The sequence below is a fragment of the Carassius gibelio genome, chromosome A21 (genome assembly GCF_023724105.1).
Source record: "Carassius gibelio isolate Cgi1373 ecotype wild population from Czech Republic chromosome A21, carGib1.2-hapl.c, whole genome shotgun sequence".
Taxonomy (NCBI): domain Eukaryota; kingdom Metazoa; phylum Chordata; class Actinopteri; order Cypriniformes; family Cyprinidae; genus Carassius; species Carassius gibelio.
Window position 1 is genome coordinate 22,801,530 of NC_068391.1, and position 22,956 is coordinate 22,824,485.

A 22,956-nucleotide genomic window follows, 5' to 3' on the forward strand; every position below is an offset into this window, starting at 1 on the left:
CTGCATGCCGGAAATCCGGCACGGTGCCGGAGAACTTTAAGCCCTGCACTATAAGTTGAACCTAAGTATAAGTCGCATCAGTCCAAAAATACGTCATGACGAGGTAAAAAAAACATATATACAGTATTGTTCAAAATAATAGCAGTACAATGTGACTAACCAGAATAATCAAGGTTTTTCGTATATTTTTTTATTGCTACGTGGCAAACAAGTTACCAGTAGGTTCAGTAGATTCTCAGAAAACAAATGAGACCCAGCATTCATGATATGCACGCTCTTAAGGCTGTGCAATTGGGCAATTAGTTGAATTAGTTGAAAGGGGTGTGTTCAAAAAAATAGCAGTGTGGCATTCAATCACTGAGGTCATCAATTTTTGAACATGCATTTGAAAGCTGAGGAAAATGGGTCGTTCAAGACATTGTTCAGAAGAACAGCGTACTTTGATTAAAAAGTTGATTAGAGAGGGGAAAACCTATAAAGAGGTGCAAAAAATGATAGGCTGTTCAGCTAAAATGATCTCCAATGCCTTAAAATGGAGAGCAAAACCAGAGAGACGTGGAAGAAAACGGAAGACAACCATCAAAATGGATAGAAGAATAACCAGAATGGCAAAGGCTCAGCCAATGATCACCTCCAGGATGATCAAAGACAGTCTGGAGTTACCTGTAAGTACTGTGACAGTTAGAAGACGTCTGTGTGAAGCTAATCTATTTTCAAGAATCCCCCGCAAAGTCCCTCTGTTAAAAAAAAGGCATGTGCAGAAGAGGTTACAATTTGCCAAAGAACACATCAACTGGCCTAAAGAGAAATGGAGGAACATTTTGTGGACTGATGAGAGTAAAATTGTTCTTTTTGGGTCCAAGGGCCACAGGCAGTTTGTGAGATGACCCCCAAACTCTGAATTCAAGCCACAGTACACAGTGAAGACAGTGAAGCATGGAGGTGCAAGCATCATGATATGGGCATGTTTCTCCTACTATGGTGTTGGGCCTATTTATCGCATACCAGGGATCATGGATCAGTTTGCATATGTTAAAATACTTGAAGAGGTCATGTTGCCCTATGCTGAAGAGGACATGCCCTTGAAATGGTTGTTTCAACAAGACAATGACCCAAAACACACTAGTAAACGGGCAAAGTCTTGGTTCCAAACCAACAAAATTAATGTTATGGAGTGGCCAGCCCAATCTCCAGACCTTAATCCAATTGAGAACTTGTGGGGTGATATCAAAAATGCTGTTTCTGAAGCAAAACCAAGAAATGTGAATGAATTGTGGAATGTTGTTAAAGAATCATGGAGTGGAATAACAGCTGAGAGGTGCCACAAGTTGATTGACTCCATGCCACACAGATGTCAAGCAGTTTTAAAAAACTGTGGTCATACAACTAAATATTAGTTTAGTGATTCACAGGATTGCTAAATCCCAGAAAAAAAAAATGTTTGTACAAAATAGTTTTGAGTTTGTACAGTCAAAGGTAGACACTGCTATTTTTTTTGAACACACCCCTTTCAACTAATTGCCCAATTGCACAGCCTTAAGAGCGTGCATATCATGAATGCTGGGTCTTGTTTGTTTTCTGACAATCTACTGAACCTACTGGTAACTTGTTTGCCACGTAGCAATAAAAAATATACTAAAAACCTTGATTATTCTGGTTAGTCACATTGTACTGCTATTATTTTGAACAATACTGTAAGTCGCACTGGACTATAAGTCGCATTTATTTAGAACCAAGAACCAAGAGAAAACATGACCGTCTACAGCCACGAGAGGGCGCTCTATGCTGCTCAGTGTAGACTACAGAAGCACTTTTCGGAGCAGCATAGAGCACCCTCTCGCGGCTGTAGACGGTAGTGTTTTCTCTTGGTTAATTTCTCTCGGTTCATGTCAAATTAATTTTGATAAATATGTTGCACCTGACTATAAGTCGCAGGACCAGCCAAACTATGTACAAAAAATGTGACTTATAGTCCGGAAAATACAGTAAATGTCTTCATTATTCAATTATCTTTCATTCGTGTTCCACAGAAGAAAAGTCATACAGATTTGGAATGACATGAATGTGAATAAATAAATGATGAAATTATAAATGACTATTAGGGAAGTTTCCAAAACTACACCAAGACTGCACATTCCCACAATTTTTTAATACCACCTTGCCTTTTTCTGTTCCTCCTCTTTGATAGGGTTATCAAGAAGTAGCCGTTTGGTTTCTATACTTGGGCTTTTGTTTCAAGGAGTCTGCTGCACCGCCTGCTCAGAAGTTCCACGGATCTGACCCTCTTGAAAAATGCCGTCGAACTTCTCTCTTGCACTGAAGAAGTCAATGCGGTCTGTGCTTAAGAGTCAAGGGAGGGGTGGTAGAGAGCCCAGCTCTGTGTAATGTTGCACTGGGGTGGTGGTCTATATCACTGCTGTAACTTAGTCCTACACAGTCTGTCTCCTTGTGGACTCCGTGTTTTCCCAATGGGAAAGTTTCTGCAGTAGTCACGGAGGTAATATCGGATCTGGCCTCTGGGACCACAGTGGCAGCCCTGGGTCTGGGGGGGGGGGTCTCTGTGGGTCCATGGGTCTCTGTGGGTTCATGGAGAATGTCGTCTGGGTTGCCCTGGCCATTGTAAACGTGGGTATCTGGCCAGGGTGTTGTATCAGGCTCTGTCTGCCCCTTAGCTTCATTATCACTGGCTGAGGTGGGTGTGAGAGTCTGCAGTAGCTCCTGTATTGAGGGTGACATCAGGCCGAAGGTCTGGTTGCGGGACTTGGAATGTCTGAGAGACTGTGCAGCAGTGGCCTTACATAGCGGCCCATAGTGCTCTGACAGATCACTATCCGAGTGGGAACGCCACAACTTATTGTGTCTCTGTTTGCTAGTATGGAAAAAGGGATAGCTTGGGTAAACAAACCATCCAGGAGTCGGTATAATTTTGGTGGCTGATAAATTATTTTATATCAAGAAAATTTGATTTTAGTTATTGAAAGTAATTAAAGCTGCAGTCCATAACTTTTTTGGGTTAAAAATGATCCAAAATCAATATTTGATCAAGTACATGACCAGCCAGTGTTTGAAACTATTGCTTTACTTTAGCCCGATTCAAAACCGTTAATTTATAATAATGTTTTCTAATTTGAGTGGTTCGGGTAGGTTTTCACGGACAAATTTGAGTATGTGCTTCTTATTACAAAAAGCCTGGGTTTACACAAGATGTGTATTTTGAAGACAACCAGTTCGATGTGAGCATAGTTTGGTTTTTGTGTTAAAATAATTTCTTAATATGAAATTGGAATGATGTATACTCATAGTCAGTCAATGCTGATGTTGTTAACATTAATAATTTGAGAATAAAGTATAACAATAATAATAATTTGCAGGGTTTGATGTGATATGAGCGAATCGCTTGTTGAGATAGATTAAATCATCATTGGTAGCGCGATTTATTGTAATGCTTTTTTCCTCAGTTGGTCAGAACAATGAATGGCAGACTTGTTACTTACTTGTTCAGATGACAATATATGGTGAAAATTCTTATTTGGGTCATATATTCCAAGACATAGGCTAGAATCTGTGAATACTAAGTACAGTGAATATCCACACCGGTGCGGTGACTTTGCAACACATTCACCTCAAAACAGTTTCATCCGCACTGGATCACAACCCATGCATGGAATATAATTTCACATCAAACTGCAATTCCAGGTTTTCAAACATAGATAGCGACAAAGAGGAAAAACTTACGGACTGCAGCTTTAAAGTAGAATTACAGATGATAATTCTAAGCACATTACAGTAAAATATTTTCCGGTTGTATTCTATTTTTTTATGGTGCACTTAAGACCTAACCTGTCTCACTTGAGCCCCTTTCACACTGCCATTCAGGCAAATACACGGGTAAATTGTTCCGGCAATTGTTCCCGGGTCGCTAGATTTTGCACTTTCACACTGCCAGTGATTACCTGGGATATGTGCGTGCTTTCACACACAACCCGTAAAGATCCCGTAACAACACGTGTCATGACATGTAATGTACGAGTCGAAAACGTTAGGCACGTTATACTTTTACTGAAGCTGGCGAACGATCTTGGCGTCAGCGCAGAAAGTGAGGAACAAACTGATCTCTGCTTCATTACAGTTTGCACATATTTTTTTAGTCGCGAACGTTGATCTTCCTTCACAACAGCCTGTAAAAGAGTCACGCGATAACGCGCATCATCACTTCAACACAGCATTAGATCTGGCTTTTGTTCACACAGTGCTCGTTCCGGGTTGAACCTGGCAATGTTACTAGGTCCCCGACCCGGGTTCAATGCCGGAATCAATCCCGGGACATGTTTGCTTTCACACAGAAGGCGACCCGTCAATGTTCCGGGAATTTGTCGGGTCCGACGTGCAGTGTAAAAGGGGCTTTGTCAATTTGCATGCTTGCACACCGTGACTCAAAAGTGATATTTTAAGATTTTATTTTTATTTTATGTAGAATGAGAATATCTAGAAATATAATGTTTGGGAAAATAATAATAATAATACATAATAATAACATTTCCCAGGATTAAACGCTGCATGCCGGAAATCCGGCACGGTGCTGGAGAACTTTAAGCCCTGGACTATAAGTTGAACCTAAGTATAAGTCGCATCAGTCCAAAAATACGTCATGACGAGGTAAAAAACATATATAAATCTCACTGGACTATAAGTCGCATTTATTTAGAACCAAGAACCAAGAGAAAACATGACCGTCTACAGCCACGAGAGGGCGCTCGAACTTCTCTCTTGCACTGAAGAAGTCAATGCTGCCTGTGCTTAAGAGTCAAGGGAGGGGTGGTAGAGAGCCCAGCTCTGTGTAATGTTGCACTGGGGTGGTGGTCTTTATCACTGCTGCAACTTAGTCCTACACAGTCTGTCTCCGTGTGGACTCCGTGTTTTCCCAATGGGAAAGTTTCTGCAGTAGTCACGGAGGTAATATCGGATCTGGCCTCTGGGACCACAATGGCAGCCCTGGGTCTGGGGGGGAAGGGGTCTCTGTGGGTTCATGGGTCTCTGCGGGTTCATGGAGAATGTCGTCTGGGTTGCCCTGGCCATTGTAAACATGGGTATCGGGAATTGGAATGTCTGAGAGACTGTGCAGCAGTGGCCTTACATAGCGGCCCATGGTGCTCTGACAGATCACTATCCGAGTGGGAACGCCACAACTTATTGTGTCTCTGTTTGCTAGTATGGAAAAAGGGAAAGCTTGGGTAAACAAACCATCCAGGAGTCGGTATAATTTTGGTGGCTGATAAATTATTTTATATCAAGAAAATTAGATTTTAGTTATTGAAAGTAATTAAAGCTGCAGTCCATAACTTTTTTGGGTAAAAAATTATCCAAAATCAATATTTGATCAAGTACATGACCAGCCATTGTTTGAAACTATTGCTTTACTTTAGCCCGATTCAAAACCGTTAATTTATAATAATGTTTTCTAATTTGAGTGGTTCGGGTAGGTTTTCACGGACAAATTTGAGTATGGCATCATTACTTGCATCATTGTACTGCATCATTACTTGCCTGTAAACAGCCGGTAAACAAAGTTGTCGTCCCGGCTACTAGGCTATCGCATACTAGACTACAGCAGCTGGATTAATTAAATATCAAAAAATAATTTTGATGTAATTAAGACCGTTTATATGAAACATGTGAATTAAATTTTATTCCAGTTTTAAATGTGCTTCTTATTACAAAAAGCCTGGGTTTACACAAGATGTGTATTTTAAAGACAACCAGTTCGATGTGAGCATAGTTTGGTTTTTGTGTTAAAATAATTTCTTAATATGAAATTGGAATGATGTATACTCATAGTCAGTCAATGCTGATGTTGTTAACATTAATAATGATGTGATATGAGCGAATCGCTTGTTAAGATAGATTAAATCATCATTGGTAGCGTGATTTATTGTAATGCTTTTTTCCTCAGTTGGTCAGAACAATGAATGGCAGACTTGTTACTTACTTGTTCAGATGACAATATATGGTGAAAATTCTTATTTGGGTCATATATTCCAAGACATAGGCTAGAATCTGCGAATACTAAGTACAGTGAATATCCACACCGGTGCGGTGACTTTGCAACACATTCACATCAAAACAGTTTCATCCGCACTGGATCACAACCCATGCATGGAATATAATTTCACATCAAACTGCAATTCCAGGTTTTCAAACATAGATAGCGACAAAGAGGAAAAACTTACGGACTGCAGCTTTAAAGTAGAATTACAGATGATAATTCTAAGCGCGTTACAGTAAAATATTTTCCGGTTGTATTCTATTTTTTTATGGTGCACTTAAGACCTAACCTGTCTCACTTGAGCCCCTTTCACACTGCCATTCCGGCAAATACACGGGTAAATTGTTCCGGCAATTGTTCCCGGGTCGCTAGATTTTGCACTTTCACACTGCCAGTGATTACCTGGGATATGTGCGTGCTTTCACACACAACCCGTAAAGATCCCGTAACAACACGTGTCAGACATGTAATGTACGAGTCGATAACGTTAGGCACGTTATACTTTTACTGAAGCTGGCGAACGATCTTGGCGTCAGCGCAGAAAGTGAGGAACAAACTGATCTATGCTTCATCACAGTTTGCACATATTTTTTTAGTCGCGAACGTTGATCTTCCTGTCAATGTTCCGGGAATTTGCCGGGTCCGACGTGCAGTGTAAAATGGGCTTTGTCAATTTGCATGCTTGCACACAGTGTATAAACATGAGCTCAAAAGATTCCATGTTTTTAGCCAAGGTGACATCACTATGAGAATTTTTTTCAAGATTTATGCAGCATGTTATGCTGTGTTTGGGCCAGTTTTAATTGGGATCATCTGCTTTAAGTAGAAAATGCAATTCTTAAAATTTTGTTTATGTTTCAGGCTGCACAAATTGTAAATTATTCGTTATTATTGTGAGCACAGAAATTCCACAGTGTATCTATATAACAAGTATTAATATTTTGGTGAAAAAAAAATGCTGTTTTTGATGCAAACTACTAATGAATTATAACATTGTTCTGCAGGTGAGCGCAGAGTCACTCATAGCACATACAGTATGTCTTATTTTACACCCTCTGCCATTATCAGCTGAGTGAATACTACTTATTTGTATTTTTTATTCTTTTATTATGTGTTTTTTTGTTCTGTCGCTGTCATTCTGTTGCACTGCGGAGCTTCTGTCATGAAAACGAATTCCTCGTTTGTGTAAACATACCTGGTAATAAAGCTCATTCTGATTCTGATTCTGAATATTGACTGTAACAACACATTATTTGCAGTATAAACATGCCAGCTTGTGGCGTAAGTCTGTTAAATGACAGAGAAATGTCAACTGTCGTGTAAATAACTACTGAAACCTCACTGGTAGTTTTGTTAATCTTTAATTGTCCATATCATGATTTTCTTGCTTTACCAAAATAAAAGAGCATGCTTCAATGAACATAAACTACTGTTCAAAAGTTTTGGGTTGGTAAGATTTTTCAAATGCTTTACAATGCTGCATTAATTTGATCAAAACAGTAATAATATAAAATATTGTTTCCATTTAAAACAACTATTTTCTATTTTAAAATACAATTTATTCCTGTGAAGGCAAAGCTGAATTTAAAGCAGCCATTACTCATCACATGATTCTTCAGAAATCAATCTAATATGCTGATTTATTGCTCAAGAAACATTTATTCTTATTATAAACTTTTACAAATAAAAGTTTGAACTGCTTATAATGGGTCAGAAAGAGAATGGAAATGGTATAAGACTAATGTTAATTAAAAATGTTTCAAACATGTATAATACTGCTCTTTTCACAGCTTGAGTGGTTTTGTCAGACCTAAAAAAAATTAATAATCCCATTCAGTGATTTTACAGGAAGTGCAAGTGCATTGTTGCACATGCATACCCACCCACACCAGAGCCCATATGCACAATCCTACAACCTCTGAAATGCAAGCACATTATCAAAGATGCTAAGTGGAATGTGGTCAAACCGCCAATGTAACTTCTCAATGAATACAATTAGAGCCCTATAAATCAACTGTGAAAAGAAACAGGTCATTAAAATGGAAGTGAACGTGTCTGTGGTCATTAGAATGAGTGGCATACTTGTACGTTTAAATATTTGAAGGCACACAGACATTTCCTGATATTCACTACACTACACACATTCAAATGACACATTTACCTGGCTATCAGGATTCCCTGATACTCTTCCAGCTGTCTCATGAATGATGGGTTGGGTTTGGTGACGGCTCGTCGCTCTTTAACATACTTAAATGCCTGCTTTAGGTCCCAGCCATACTCCTTCATGGCATATGCGATCACAGTGGAGGCTGAACGACTAACTCCCATCTTACAATGCACCAAACACTTCGCCCCTGCTTTCCTGTGGGTAATATGTAAGTCTTATGTTAAAAGATAGATGAGGTGCTAGTAAAGACAACATGACATTTCTTCGTGAAACAAAACAAAAACACAGGTTAACAATCAATTATAATTAAGACTTTATCTGAAACCAAGGAGCAGAGAGAAAGAGAGACTTTAAACCTGAATCTTTGGTTCTTTTATACTAATGCAGTGTTCACATTATGTCAGAATTACTGTAATGTCAAGTTCCTTATTTAAACTGTTCATACTTTTATTGAACCTGTAATTTTAACTGTTCTTCAGTATTCCTAATAGTTTATCTTTATGATTATTCCTTAATGTTTTGTAATGGGTGTTATTTGAAGTTCTTAATCATATGGATTTCCAGCAAGTGTATTGTTCATTAGTTTTCTATCATCCAGTTTTCATATGTAAAATTCCTTGAAATCTGCTTAAATGAAAATCGACTTTACTGTTGTGACGTTATGTTAAAAGAACTGGCGAAGCAAAATGGCGACGGCCTCCACAGTAGAAGTGAGTTAGATACTCCAACATATTTTAATATGCAATTTTATTATAATCATAATTGCAAATTGCATATTGAGATTAATTCATATTAATTAATATTTAAATAATATTGGTTACTGGCTGATATTAGTGAAAGAATATTGGTTATTGGCTGATATTAGTGAGTTTTCTTTTTTCATTTATTAGTATCTGTCAATATTGGATGTCCTGTATACCGAACCAATATTGGACATAATGCTCAGTTCTCATATTTTTACATTTAGATTATTTTGATCTAATCATCTAATGCTCGCTCAATTATTTTTATAACCCATCCATTTAAATTGCATAAATCCTTAATGTTCTAAGGGCATAATTAAGGGCGTGGTCACTTAAGAGACAGCTGGATTGCCGCTGCTGTCACCACCTTCAAGCTAGGTGGGTGTGGTTTTAGCAACCAGCTCCCGCCTATTTGTCCAGCCCGGTGACGCGCTGCAAAGATGGCGATGGCCACCTTAGGTTTCAAAAACACTCTTCAGAAAAACACGGGTAACATCGTGGACACTACGTCCATGTTTTGATACAATCTATGAAAACTATACTTTATTTTTTGTTTTAGTTTAATGTTTTGAATATAATATTGTGCTTATATTTATTATAATTATTACTAATATAATTATATTAGTTATCGGTTATTTATTTTATTGTCAAATTTTTATGGTCCAGATTTTTTTATACATCCATATAATTAATGTATTGATAAAGTATTTTCTTGTCATTAACAACAAAGTCATAGATGGATCGATTTGCAGTTATGAGTAATATCAAAATGATTCAGAGTAGAATCTCGCAAATGTAATTCTTACATAAAAAATGCAGCACAAGTATTTAGAAACAGCACAAGTTCTTTGTTAACAAACATCTTTGTATAACAATTACTGCTAGAACACCTGTGTGTTTTACTCCAAAGTGAGCATTAGGAGGTTACTCATACTTACTTTGCTCTGGAGATAAATTTGTAAGTGTCATTCCAGTAAGCCAGCAAGTCTGTGGCCTCTTCATCGTAAACCCGGATATTGTGGTACTCAAATAGGCCTGGAAAGAAGTTATCGATCTCCCGCGTCACATTAAGGATGTATTGCACCCTGAAAACACAGAGACATAACCGAAAATCTGTGTAATCATTAACACCAGGAACAGATTTCAAAGAGAATAATAAAAGATAACAGGTTCATGGCTTACACGGTCTGGCAAAGTAGCTTCTATTGCAGGTATTAAAGGTATGTGTGGTTTCATAGACAAAGGATGTCATCAAAACTCACCCGGTGTTTTGTAGCTCTTCCAGATTAGATGCATTCCATTCAGAACCCTATAATTATGTGCAATTCAAAAATGACTTATGGTACAACATAACTGAAATGTATGATTAAAATGTATTGGTGACATAACTCTCACCAGGTAAACATGCTCAAAAATCTCTGTGGGCCTGTCCATCTGCCCTAAAATGATGATCATCTCATTATCAATGTACTCCTTAAATTCCCGTAGATTACACACCATCTGCATCTCCAGCTCTGTGCGGATCTAAAAAGTGTTTGTGCAGGTACAACGTGTGAGCTGAGTACACGTAAGAAGATTCTACTGAATAAATAATTCATTCAGGATGTGTATTTGCATCATACATCTTTAGAGGTGACGTTCTCAAGGTCCTTCTGCGTCATGATCTCTCTCAAGCGAGTCTTGATGAGTCTCTCTGTTCTTTCTCGCTCGGTTGGCCTGGAGACACAAAGCAAAAGATAGATAGATAAATTAATTAGTTAATTAATTAAATAAACACTTTCAAAATTCTGTTAACATTTACATTACCTGAAAAACAAATCTAACACGTTAAATGGTACAACTCTGCAAGCAAAATAGATATTATATTATCTATTAGACATATTTAGAGAAAGTGTTAAAATCTAAAGTTCCACAATGCATGAAAATTGCGTTTGCTCAAATTGCAGGAGCATTCACAAATTAGTACTCACACTTCTGAGAAGAGCACAGGTGAGTCTGCGCGGTGGGACTGCACGTCCTGCATAGCATTCCACTCATTGATGAGGGCCTGATCTGAAGACACCTGGCTCTGGTAGTAACTAACCCAGGTCAGGAACAGGCTGCCTGGGAAGTAGCTATGACAGTGAGCCACTTCACAGGCTTTATGAAGAGACTGCAGGGCAGACCTGGGAGAAAAAGGTGCTCCATATCAAAACATGCCACCATATCAGGGTTGAACTGATCCTAAATTGTTTCTATGGTACAATATCAGCCTTTAGTACCTCAGTATCAATATTAGATCACATGCAACAAATTAACAGTCAATGGATGATATGAATAATTGAATATTTAAATGACAATAAGCTCTGATATTTATATTTTATTTATTTACAAATATATACTTTAATAAAACAATAATTCATATTTTTACTTTTTTTTACTTTTTCTTTTTATGAAAATAAAATAACATTAATAATAAAAAGAAAATAAGTTAATGGAGCAATAAAAAATTTCCATGAAAAAAGGGGAAAAGGCTTTTGACTGACTATTTTTTAAATATCTAACTGTATTTGATTAAATGACAGAATGAAAACATATAATAACAAATTTCAGTAAGTGTTCAAAATATTGATACAAAGAAACTTTTTTTAAATGTATTTTAAATTATTATTATGGTCCCACTTTATATTAGGTGGCCTTAACTACTATGTACTTACATAAAAAAATAAGTGCAATGTACTTATTGTGTTCATTTTGTATTGTAAAACACTTTTGCTGCTATTGAGGTGGGATGGGGTAAAGGTTAGGGAGAGGGTTGGAGGTATGGGTAAGTTTAAGGGTGGGTTAATGTGTAAAGTATGGGTCAACAGTGTAATTATAAATGTTATTACAGAAATTAAATACAGATGTAATTACATGTAGGTTTTTTTATATAAGTACAATGTAAAAACATGTATGTACACAATAAGTACATTGTACTAAATTATTAATTAAAATGTAAGTATATAGTAGTTAAGGCCACTTAATATAAAGTGGGTCCATTATTTTTTTTTTTTTATTATTATTTATATTTAATGAATCTCTGGAAAAAAAAGTAAAGCCACCCACCACATAGCTTGGACTGATACAGGCTTGAATATGTGTATCTTGTTATCTGTAGACACACTAAAACCCCTGTGAAGAAAACAAAGGAGTGAAACACTATCTGAAGTACCTGCAGGAAGAGTCAGATGTCTCAGTTTTTGTCTAATTTGCCACACCTACCCATCACCATCCAGGTGGATCCGTGTGTCACTCCACAAAGGAAGCACCATGCCAATGGAACAGGAACTGCAACAAACATAAAATGTAATAATTTCTTGTTAATTTATTTGATTGGTTTAAATTAAAAGTAAAAGTAGAAACACAAACAAACCTGTCGGAGGGGCTGAAGTCCATGCCCAGGACCACACTCTCTTCTGTGTCCTGTCTGCCATTAGTGGAGACCACCACCATGTAACGGGTGCACTGCAGGAATGCGCTCTCCAACCGCACAGCCTTTAGAGAAAGTAGAGATTTAAGTTAGAAAAACATAGTATCATTATTTTAAGCAGTATTTACATGCCCATTTTGGTAATTCTTATGTGTGACGGATTTATGCAGTGTGGACTGATTTTGGTCAAACCATGCCCCAAAATTTACCCTCTATGGCCAATTCACTAAGTTTTGGTGGCAGGCTAGTTACTGTGTGTGTGTGTGGTGCTCACCAGGCGGATGTTGTCCTCTGGCCGCAGTAATGTGAACATTGTCTGCAGGTGCTGCTGAAGGTCCCCTGCACCAAAAGTTCAAATTGTTCATTAACTATAAATATTCATATTCTTTTTATTGCTTCTTTATTGCTTATTTTCATCGAACGAACGCCCTTACCTGCATGTTTGCTGCGCTGTGCTGTGAATCTGTAGGAGCAGGAGGAGGAAGAGGAGCCATTCCCACATGGAAGGAAAAGGGCAGCACCTTTTACTGTTAGGAAGCTTTCACTGATGCTGAGGACAGGGAAAGAGACATAATCTGAAATATAGAGTTTTTCTGAATAGTAATACATTTCCGTTCAAAAGTCAGGGATCAGTATGTTTTTTTTATTTTTTATTCAGCTAGGATGCATTAAATTAATCAAAGTCATCCATTATGTTACAAAAGAATTTGATTTCAAATAAATGTTGTTCTTTTTACATTTCCATTTTTTAAAAGAATATTGAAAAAAGTACTGTTTAAACAAAATTATTAAGCAGCATAACTGTTTTCAACATTTATAACAAGAAAAAAAGTTTCTTCAATATATGAGTTTGATATCTGAATTATCATGTGACACTGAAGACAGCTAAAGGTAGCTTTGCCACCTCTAGAATAAATTACATTTTAAAAACATTTACTTTAAATCTGAATATTTTTTTAACAATTTCTGTATCTACTGTATTTTTGTATAATAGATATTTAGATAATTTTTCAGAAGAGACTTTTAAAAACATAAAAAATCTTATGGACCCCAAACCTTTGAACTTTTGTATGTTTTTTGGATTTTGTTTTGTGTTACTATAATTACATAATTTACATTGTAATACTTTGCAATACAAATAGAAGTTTACATTTTATGAAGCATGCACAGGCAAATGTTGCTATGAACATGCTTTTATGATGTCAGCAAAACACAATAAAATAAAATTAAGTTAAAATTAAGAGAGGGAACCTGAAAATCTACAGAACAGTAAAACAAATGCTTAACCTTTTTTAATTGTGCTGGTGAATTTCTAAGAGGTTATTTTGTGAAATTTTAAAAAGTAGTTGGTTGCATTGGGATTTGGGAAAGCAATTTGTATTTAAATTAGCCATTAGAGGAAAACATCATCTTAATGTGAAAGAAACACTGCATTACTTCATTTTTTTCTATGAATTCACATGGGTTTTATATCCTGAGTGGGGCATAAGACATTGAGTTCAGTAGGGTAATATGGAAGGACTCTTTTTTGAGGGCATTAGCTCTCACACCAAACTCTCTGTGCGGAACGCAAACAAGAGAAGTAAGAGAGCTATAGATTAATTTAGTGACTGTATGGCTGTGGTTTTGAGTCTTGTGCATAACCATGTGTTTTTTTTTTTTTTTTTAATGAGGTTGTTATTGTAAGTCGGCTTGAAAGAGTGAGAATGAAGTATTATGGGAGTATGTACATGTGACTGAATGTGTGTCTAAAGTCTGTTGCAGCTCTTTAATGATCTGTTTTTAATCATGAACCTGTTACGTTATTTTATAAACATTACGAAGTGTCATTTCTTATAAGATTTTCTTTTTGCAGTATATTTGGGCGTAAAAGCTTTCTAAATATTAACAAAACATCAATAAAAAAAAAAAATTGTATTAAAAAATTATACATATACTAGGGGTTGCACGGTTCGCTGACAAAAAACCGAACCATTCGGTTCACCACACACGGATCGGCATGCGCTGGGACCGCGTTTATAAAACATCTGTATTATGGTTTGTTATAAATAACAAGTACATCAAACAGAGTTCAGCTAATATATGTGTCTGTTGATGGATGTGCATTCTGGATTCCCAGACATTACAACAATAGCGATGAGGAAAAAAAAAAAAAAACCCTGGACAAATCATTCACTCTTGTTCAATGTGAATGCTGTATTCTGGAATATGAGCAGTCATTTATTCCGTCATCACCCGTGTGCTGATGAGATCTGAACAGCACACATTAATATGTGTTTAAACTAAACTCATTTAAGCTTTGCCAGTTTAAAGGAATTGTTGTAAAGTGAAGGGAACTAAAAATGTCTTGTTGGTACATTATAACATTATTAACCCTCTGGGGTTCTTCATTTATGAGTCACACTCAGGACCTTCGGGTCAAAAATGATGAAAAAGGTATACTTCTTTTCAGTAAAATCAATCAAATGTATTTTTGTTCAATAATATTTTTTCTTTCTTTTTTGGTGTTTTGAGAGAATTTCATGATAATAATGAATTTTTATTCAATAATTATGATAATTTTTTTTCCCATTGAATATAATAGAAAATGTGTATATATATATATATATATATATATATATATATATATATATATATATATATATATATATATATATATATATATATATATATATATATATATATATTAGAGGTGGGCATAGATTAATTTTAATTTAATTTAATCTACATTAATCTCACTGTGATCTTGAAATTAATCTAGATTAATCTAGATTAAAATGGCTCATTCGAATTCTGCCAAAGTGCATTCAGAATGTGTGCTACCAAAATAAAATTGACAAACAGTAAGTCTTTGAGAAGGGTTTATCAAGCTAGATGGTGCATTAGAAATGTACATCTCCTGTTTCCAAAATGCATCACAAACTGCTTGAAATAGCTGTAAACTATTTCCACATTGCACAAGGTGCAAACAACCATACACCTGTTTCACACTGTGTGAAAACACATCGATCCTGTGTGAAAGCGCATCGAGTCCGTGCTGCATCACATTCATAATGCACACGGACTGCATACGCACTGCAGACGGAGTATGTGTGAAACAGGCGTGAGCAGGGCCGTAGCTGGGGTCAGAGGGGACCCGGTGAAGGTTGTACCAGTGGGCCCTGTTTGAAATTGTTTAATTTGTATGTTCATTTATTTTAATTTATTTGTGCTATTTACACAATGTTTAAGTTTTTTTTTCAGGTTTAGGTGTCAAGGTACAGAAACTAAATAATTAAATGTAAAAAAGCACTGGATAGTCTTCATTTTAAAAATGAAATATACAATCAAACCTACATTTATTCAGACACCTTCAACATCTCTCACATTATAATAGTTTTGCTATATATATCAAAAATTATACCTGGTGTCTGAATACGTTTTGGTTTGACTGTTAAAACTACAAAGTAGTCAAGCAGTGAGTGATTTTCTTTCTTTCATTTTCTTGGATTAACATTACAGCCCTGAACACCAGAACACCAGAACACCGCGGTGCTGAATTGTGCTCTTTCACATCTTTTTCTTTGTTCAAACTGCGATTTGTATTTGTTCGTTCAAGTGCAGGAGGGACTTTGAGGAGAACTTTGCAGAAGAGAGCTCGGTTCAGTGTCGCTGTCCGTGATACGCGGCTCTCTCTCTCTCGTGCGCACCTAACATGGCACGCGCTACTCTGTTCAGCTTTTCCGTGTCTTGTGGATGCTTTAATGTTTAAATCGACAAGCGGTAAGGCTTAAAAACACCTGAAAAAGATAAGCTTTCGTGACGATGCGCAGCAGTGGCCCGTCAACTGTCCTGAGCATCTTTTTAGGCCTCAGCCAGTCGGTTATATAAAATATCAAGGTGAAAGTCATCATAGCTTGCTTAGTATAGACCCAGCTCCCAACTCAACTTTGAGAATAGATTAACGGCGATATTTTTTTTATCGCCCGATAAGAGTCTCGCGTTAATGCAGCACGTTAACGCCGATAACGGCCCACCACTAATATATATATATATATATTAGGGGTGTAACGATACGCGTATTCGTATTGAACCGTTCGGTACGACGCTTTCGGTTCGGTACGCGGTACGCATTATGTATACCGAACGGTTCGTTGGAGTATTTAATTATATTTGAAAAAAAAAAAAAAAAAAAAAGAGAGAGAGAAATATAATGATATGCGTTCAACAAGGTAGCCCAATAACCCAAACAACGTAACAGGCAACGCCCCTGACACTCCCGAAGAAGAAAAAAACACCATCTTATATGTTTATGTTAGGCTACTCAGCAGGCGCTCGCTCACTCAGTACGCGCTGAAGGCTCGTTGCAAAATAGCCAATGCGTTTAACAGACTAGAAATGAGAAGATCCTCCAATAACCAACAGGTCTGGTGTTTGGGTGCACTTTGGATTCCCTTTAAGCTATAATGGTGATGGCAAGAGAGTGGTGGATAAAAAAACAACGGTATGTCGCATCTGCAACATGACAGGGTACACCAGCGGGAATACAAAAAAAAAAAAAAAAAAACACCAGCGGGAATATCTGGGATATATGCGTCAGTACTATCTGGGAAAAGACGAAAAAAAAGGAGAAACATGCACGCAGCAAACTATCCCTGCAGCATTTAGACACTATAGCTTACAGGGAATCCAACCCAAACACCAGACCTGTTGGTTATTTTAGGATCTTATATTTCTGGTCTGTTAAATGCATTCGACATTTTGCAACGAGCCTTCAGCGCGTGCTGAGTGAGCGAGCGCCTTAGGGGCCGTTCACATATCGTGCCTAAAAACGCATGGAAAACGCTAAGCGCGTCTTTCTCCTCCTTTCCAAAGCGCTCGGGCAGAAGCACTCATGAGGCGTCTGTCTTTGCTAAGCAACAATGACGTGCTCTCTCCATGAGACGCGGAAATTTCAGCGAAGGATAAATGGATTTGCAGCTCTAAAAATCGCTTGCAGTAGCTCTGCTACTAAATTTATTTCAAAATTGCAATCCATGTACAACTATGATCAGCTGATCCTTCATCTTGGCTGAGCTCTCAACGTTGTTACGGGAAAGGATGAAGCTGATTGGTTGGTTCTTGTCACATGACCCGCGGTGCGCTTGCGGCATTCTGAAAAGTTGAGATGTTTTTACATTTTGCTGTATCTAAAACGTATCGAACCGAACCGAACCGAACCGTGACATCAGTGTATCGTATCGAACCGAACCGTGAATTTTGTGAACCGTTACACCCCTAATATATATATATATATATATATATATATATATATATATATATATATGAAGAGTTCAGATGCAAAAACCTCTAAATGCCATCTGAAATTTTCATCTAAAATTAGGATTTTTATCAAGCGCCTATGCTTAGGTTGAGTCATTTTACTGTAATGGCAATGTGCAGGTCCTTTTCCAGGCTATTAAAGTGAAATAACTGAACATAAATATAGGAGCCTGAAAAAATTCCTAATTTCAGATGAAAATTTCAGATGGCATTTAGAGGCTTTTGCATCTGAACTCTTCATATATATATATATATATATATATATATATATATATATATATATATATATATATATATATATATATATATATTATTATTATTATTATTATTAATGCTGTATTTTATTTTAAAGTACAGCCAAGGCCTATAGAAAACAATTTTTGAAAATAGATTGGTGCCATCTGGTGGACAAATTAAGCATTTTTATCATGCAATAGCACATTTTTACCACTATAGAAAATTTACAGCTCTCTGTAGAAAGGCTTGTGAATTCTAGTGATTTTTGTACATATTTGCCTATTCATTTCAGGTTGTGGATTTTAATATATAATCACAGATTCCCAAAGACTATTTTTGTCAAGTTTTTGTTTTTGTTTGGTTGGTTTAAATGTTCATTTCAAGTGCCAGTTTTACTTATACAGTCAAACCTGAACATTGCACTAGAAAGAGAACAAATGGAAAGCATTTTGTTACCCATTGTTTTAATTCTAACTTAATACAAAAATTACATTATTTCAATCATAACATATTTTTATTGACCTTTTATTATAAACATCTCCATTAAAATTATTTTTTGCAATTCAATGAACAGTAACTCTTCAAAATTGCCAACAGCAATTATGAACAAAAAACAAAAATAACAGCAAACGTATAATAATTTTCAAATAGTACGTGTAAATGGAAATAGAAAAATAAAAAAAGTGTCACGCTGGGCATGGGTCGCTCGAATAGGCCTGGAGGTTACTAGGGAAGAATTCCATCCTTTGACCTTACTCTGTTTGTGCGTGTGCGCGCACGTGCTTGTGTGTGTGTGTTTGTGTGTGTTCAAGAGAGAGACATGGTGTGTGTGACTTTTGCATTTTGGATCCAATGTCTCCCCTTTATTTGATTCATTGATTTTATTTCACATATTCTCACATTTCTCTGTTACAGTTTCACCAGTCTATTTCCCTATGTGTTTGAGTGTGTGTGTGAGTGTCTGTGTGTTTGTGTAAGTGTGTGATTGTGTATATTTTGCAACCTTGATGGCTTACAGCCTCATGCTTTCATTGCTGTGCACTTTATTTCTTACATTGATGAATAATTGCTTTTATTTCACACATTTCCCAAAATTAGCTTTTGCAATGACACACTTTCATTTGTGTGTGCGTGTGTTTTTGTGTGTATAAGTGTGTGTGTGAATTTTTTGTCTGTTTTGCACTCTTGATGTTTTAGAGATTCACCCCTTCACTGTTGTGTGCTTTTTTTCTGCATCATGGCTGATTTGTAGATTGTACACACAAAAACAAAACTCAGTATTTTCATATTTTCGCCAATTTCCCATTCATTTCCTATGGCGGGTCATTTTTGACCCGAAGACCCTGAGTGTGACCATTTTTTATGACCACATAAGACTTTTCGAATCCTGTCCCCAATTTAAGTGATTTTAAAGGGAGCCTTCATTACTTGCTTTTAGTGTTGGGCGAAAGCATATGGCCTAAAAAAAAAAAATCAGATTTATGATTTAAATCAATTTTAAAATCAATATTCAGATGACAAAGAAATTTTTCAAAACAAGTTTTAATATAGTTATAAACTTATAACTGAGACAAGATGATAAAAAACTGTTATGTTATTACCTTAATGCTGGAAAGACCTTTATTCTATTTTAATCAGTAAAAATAATCAATAAAAGAAACAGACAAACTCATATAGCCTTTAACATCCCGGTCGACTATTGCAGTCATTTTGACATGATCAAGCCATATAGCTAAATATGTTTAACATGAATTCTATGTTTAACATTCAAACAAACCAATGTAAATTACAAATTCGAGTTAATTGATAAAATCGATTTATCACACAGCCCTACTTGCTTTCATATTATTTAATGAAAAAAAAAAGAAAAAATGCAGCTGCATTTAAATACACTCCACGTGTGATGGTAGATGTGCAGCTTTTATTCTTATTTATTTTATCTTCATTACAAATCTTGTTTGGATTCATTTTAGAAAATTGCATGTAAAAAATCATTTTCGTTGTAATGCAAAATGTGAATTAATATTCATATGCAAATATTTGTGCAAAAATTATTAATTCGCATTAATGACAGGGCGCATTAATATTCAACATTCAACAGTCTGTGAATGTTGCATTTCTCTGTCGGAGAGAGCCAGCACTGTGAATTTCATCTTACAGCAGACAAGAAAACATTTGTTTATTAATAAATAATTAAAATGTCATTTTTCACAATTATTAGGCTACTTCTGCATGAACTTTGTGGCAAACTTAATGCATGTGCTTGAGCGCGGAATATATTAAGATTTGATTATGTAAATTTAATATAAACCTCTGATTAGTTGAATATAACAATATAAGATGGCACGATGTATGGCGACACACTACGAGCCTCTCTCACGCTGCACTTAGTGTTAGTTTTAATTTTATTTATTAATTTGATAATACAGCCTATGTCCTCCTCTATTACTTATGATCGACAGACTTTATTGGACATTAGGCAAAATGTTCCAAAACTGTATTTAACATCTAGGATACCTGTGGATATTAACAAAAGATCAGAAAACTGGCGCTCTGGAAATCAAAGGCGATATATGCGAAAGAGAGGAAGACGCGGGGGACTGCTGGTGAGGCTACGGAATCGACCTACACGGCCTCCAATACCAAGCATGCTGCTGGCAAATATCCAATCTATCAGCAATAAGATGGATGAGCTTCGCTGCCGTGTTAGTGTCCAGCGAGATCTGGGAAATTGCTGTGTGTTCTGTTTTACTGAGACATGGCTAACATCGGATTATCCTGACAGTGCTGTACACTTGGATGGTTTCTCTGTATTACGTTCGGACCGAGCTAAGGACACGACCGGTAAATCGAAAGGTGGGGGTGTGTGTTTTTTGGTAAACAACTCGTGGTGCACTGACGCGGAAGTGATCTCTAACTCCTGTTCACCGGTCCTTGAACAGCTTACCATCAAATGTCGGCCGTTTTATGCACCATGAGAATTTCCATCAGTTTTACTCACTGCAGTTTACATACCTCCCCAAGCTAACGCCAAGGCAGCTTTGGATGAGCTCTGTGACGCTGTTAACAGGTGTGTGAGGCTGCATCCGCAAGCTCTCTCCATAGTAGCCGGGGACTTTAATCATTGTAATTTGAAGTCAGTGCTACCGAAATATTATCAACACGTCAGCTGTGTAACCAGAGGCAACAAAACTCTTGACCACTATTATTCAACCATCAAGGGAGCTTATAAATCTATCCCCCGGCCGTACTTTGGGAAATCAGATCATTCCTCTGTACTACTGCTCCCCATGTACAAGCAAGAGATAAAAAGGGAGAAACCCACGGTGAGGACAGTACAGCGCTGGACTGCTGAAGGTGAGCTTATGTTGCAAGATTGTTTTGATTCTACTGACTGGTCAGTTTTTAGTGATTCTGCTACCTTGCATGAGTACACTGAAGCAGTTACGGATTATGTTAAATTCTGTGTGGACAGTTGTATTCCCACACATACTTTCTGTGTTTACCCTAATGAAAAACCGTGGGTAAACAAAAATGTTTGCGCGAAATTGCATGAGAGGACAGTTGCTTTTAAATCCGGGGATGATGCTCGTTACAAGAGCGCGAGATACGAGCTTAGGAATGCAATTAAATCTGCTACAAAACTACATCGGGAGAAGATAGAGCGATATTGTTCTGAAGGGGACTCTAGGCGTGTTTGGCAAGGCCTACAAGTGGTCACCAGCTATAAGGCCAAACCTAGCGGCGTCATAACCAGCTCTACTTCTTTCCCAAATGACCTGAACAACTTTTATGCTCGTTTTGATTGCGCTGCTGAGGCATTGACGCGGGGAACATCTCCAACTGGGGATGTGCATGTTAAAGTACCTTCATATGGGAACATACACACAGACATATCATCTCCCAATGGGGTTACCCTTGGCAGTCAAACATATCAGGTCTCAGTTGCCGATACTTGTAAAGTTTTTAAAGCTGTGAAAATTGGGAAGGCTGCTGGGCCTGATGGCATTACTCCGCGTGTCTTAAGGACATGTTGTAGTCAACTTGCATCTGTTTTTACTGATATCTATAACCTGTCACTCTCTTTTTGTATGGTTCCGAATTGTTTAAAAAAATCTATAATAATTCCTGTGCCTAAGAAAACAACTGCCACCTGTATGAATGATTTTAGACCTGTAGCCTTGACTTCTGCGATAATGAAGTGCTTTGAACTGCTTGTGAAATCATATATTAACAACTGCATTCCTGTCTTCACGGATCCATTACAATTTGCATATAGATCAAATAGAGCTGTGGACGATGCTGTATCATTGGTTTTACATTCTGCACTTTAACATCTAGAGGGTAGGGGATACGTATGTCAGGATGCTGTTTGTTGATTATAGCAGTGCCTTCAATACCATCAGACCTTCCATTTTAATACCTAAGCTGTTAGACCTGGGCCTCTGTACTTCCATCTGCAGGTGGATACAGGACTTTCTAACAGGCCGTTCTCAGACAGTTAGAGTAGGCACTACATACTCAGCCCCAATAGTGTTAAATACCGGAGCACCTCAAGGTTGCTGTCTTAGTCCTTTATTATATAGTCTGTATACTTATGACTGTATTGCAAAATATCTCACAAATAGTATTGTGAAATTTGCAGACGATACTACAGTGGTAGGACTTATTGACAGAACACACAGAAGTGGTGTGCACATCACATGAACCCAAATTTGGGCCAGGTGCAAGACAACTGGATATGCAATCAATAAATACAAAAATGCAGTCTGCACACTGAAAAATACTGCTCCATACAAAAGTGTATTTAATTATTTACAAGGCAACGTTTCGACCCTCAGGTCTTCATCAGGCACAATCTCAATAAGTGAGGAACACCTTTAAATACATAACAGGTGCTCACCTTAATTAGACTTCCTCACTTAGAAGTCATGTGACAGAAACAAATCATGTGACAGAAACAAATCATATGACAAACACTCAAAAAACAACATCAAATAACTTGAAAATCATA

At 37.0% G+C, this 22,956-nt stretch overlaps 1 pseudogene; it reads right to left on the reverse strand.

Moving 5' to 3' along the window:
• LOC127941387 (uncharacterized) overlaps nucleotides 1-22,956 on the reverse strand; it is a 122,841-nt pseudogene that overhangs the window by 6,145 nt on the left and 93,740 nt on the right.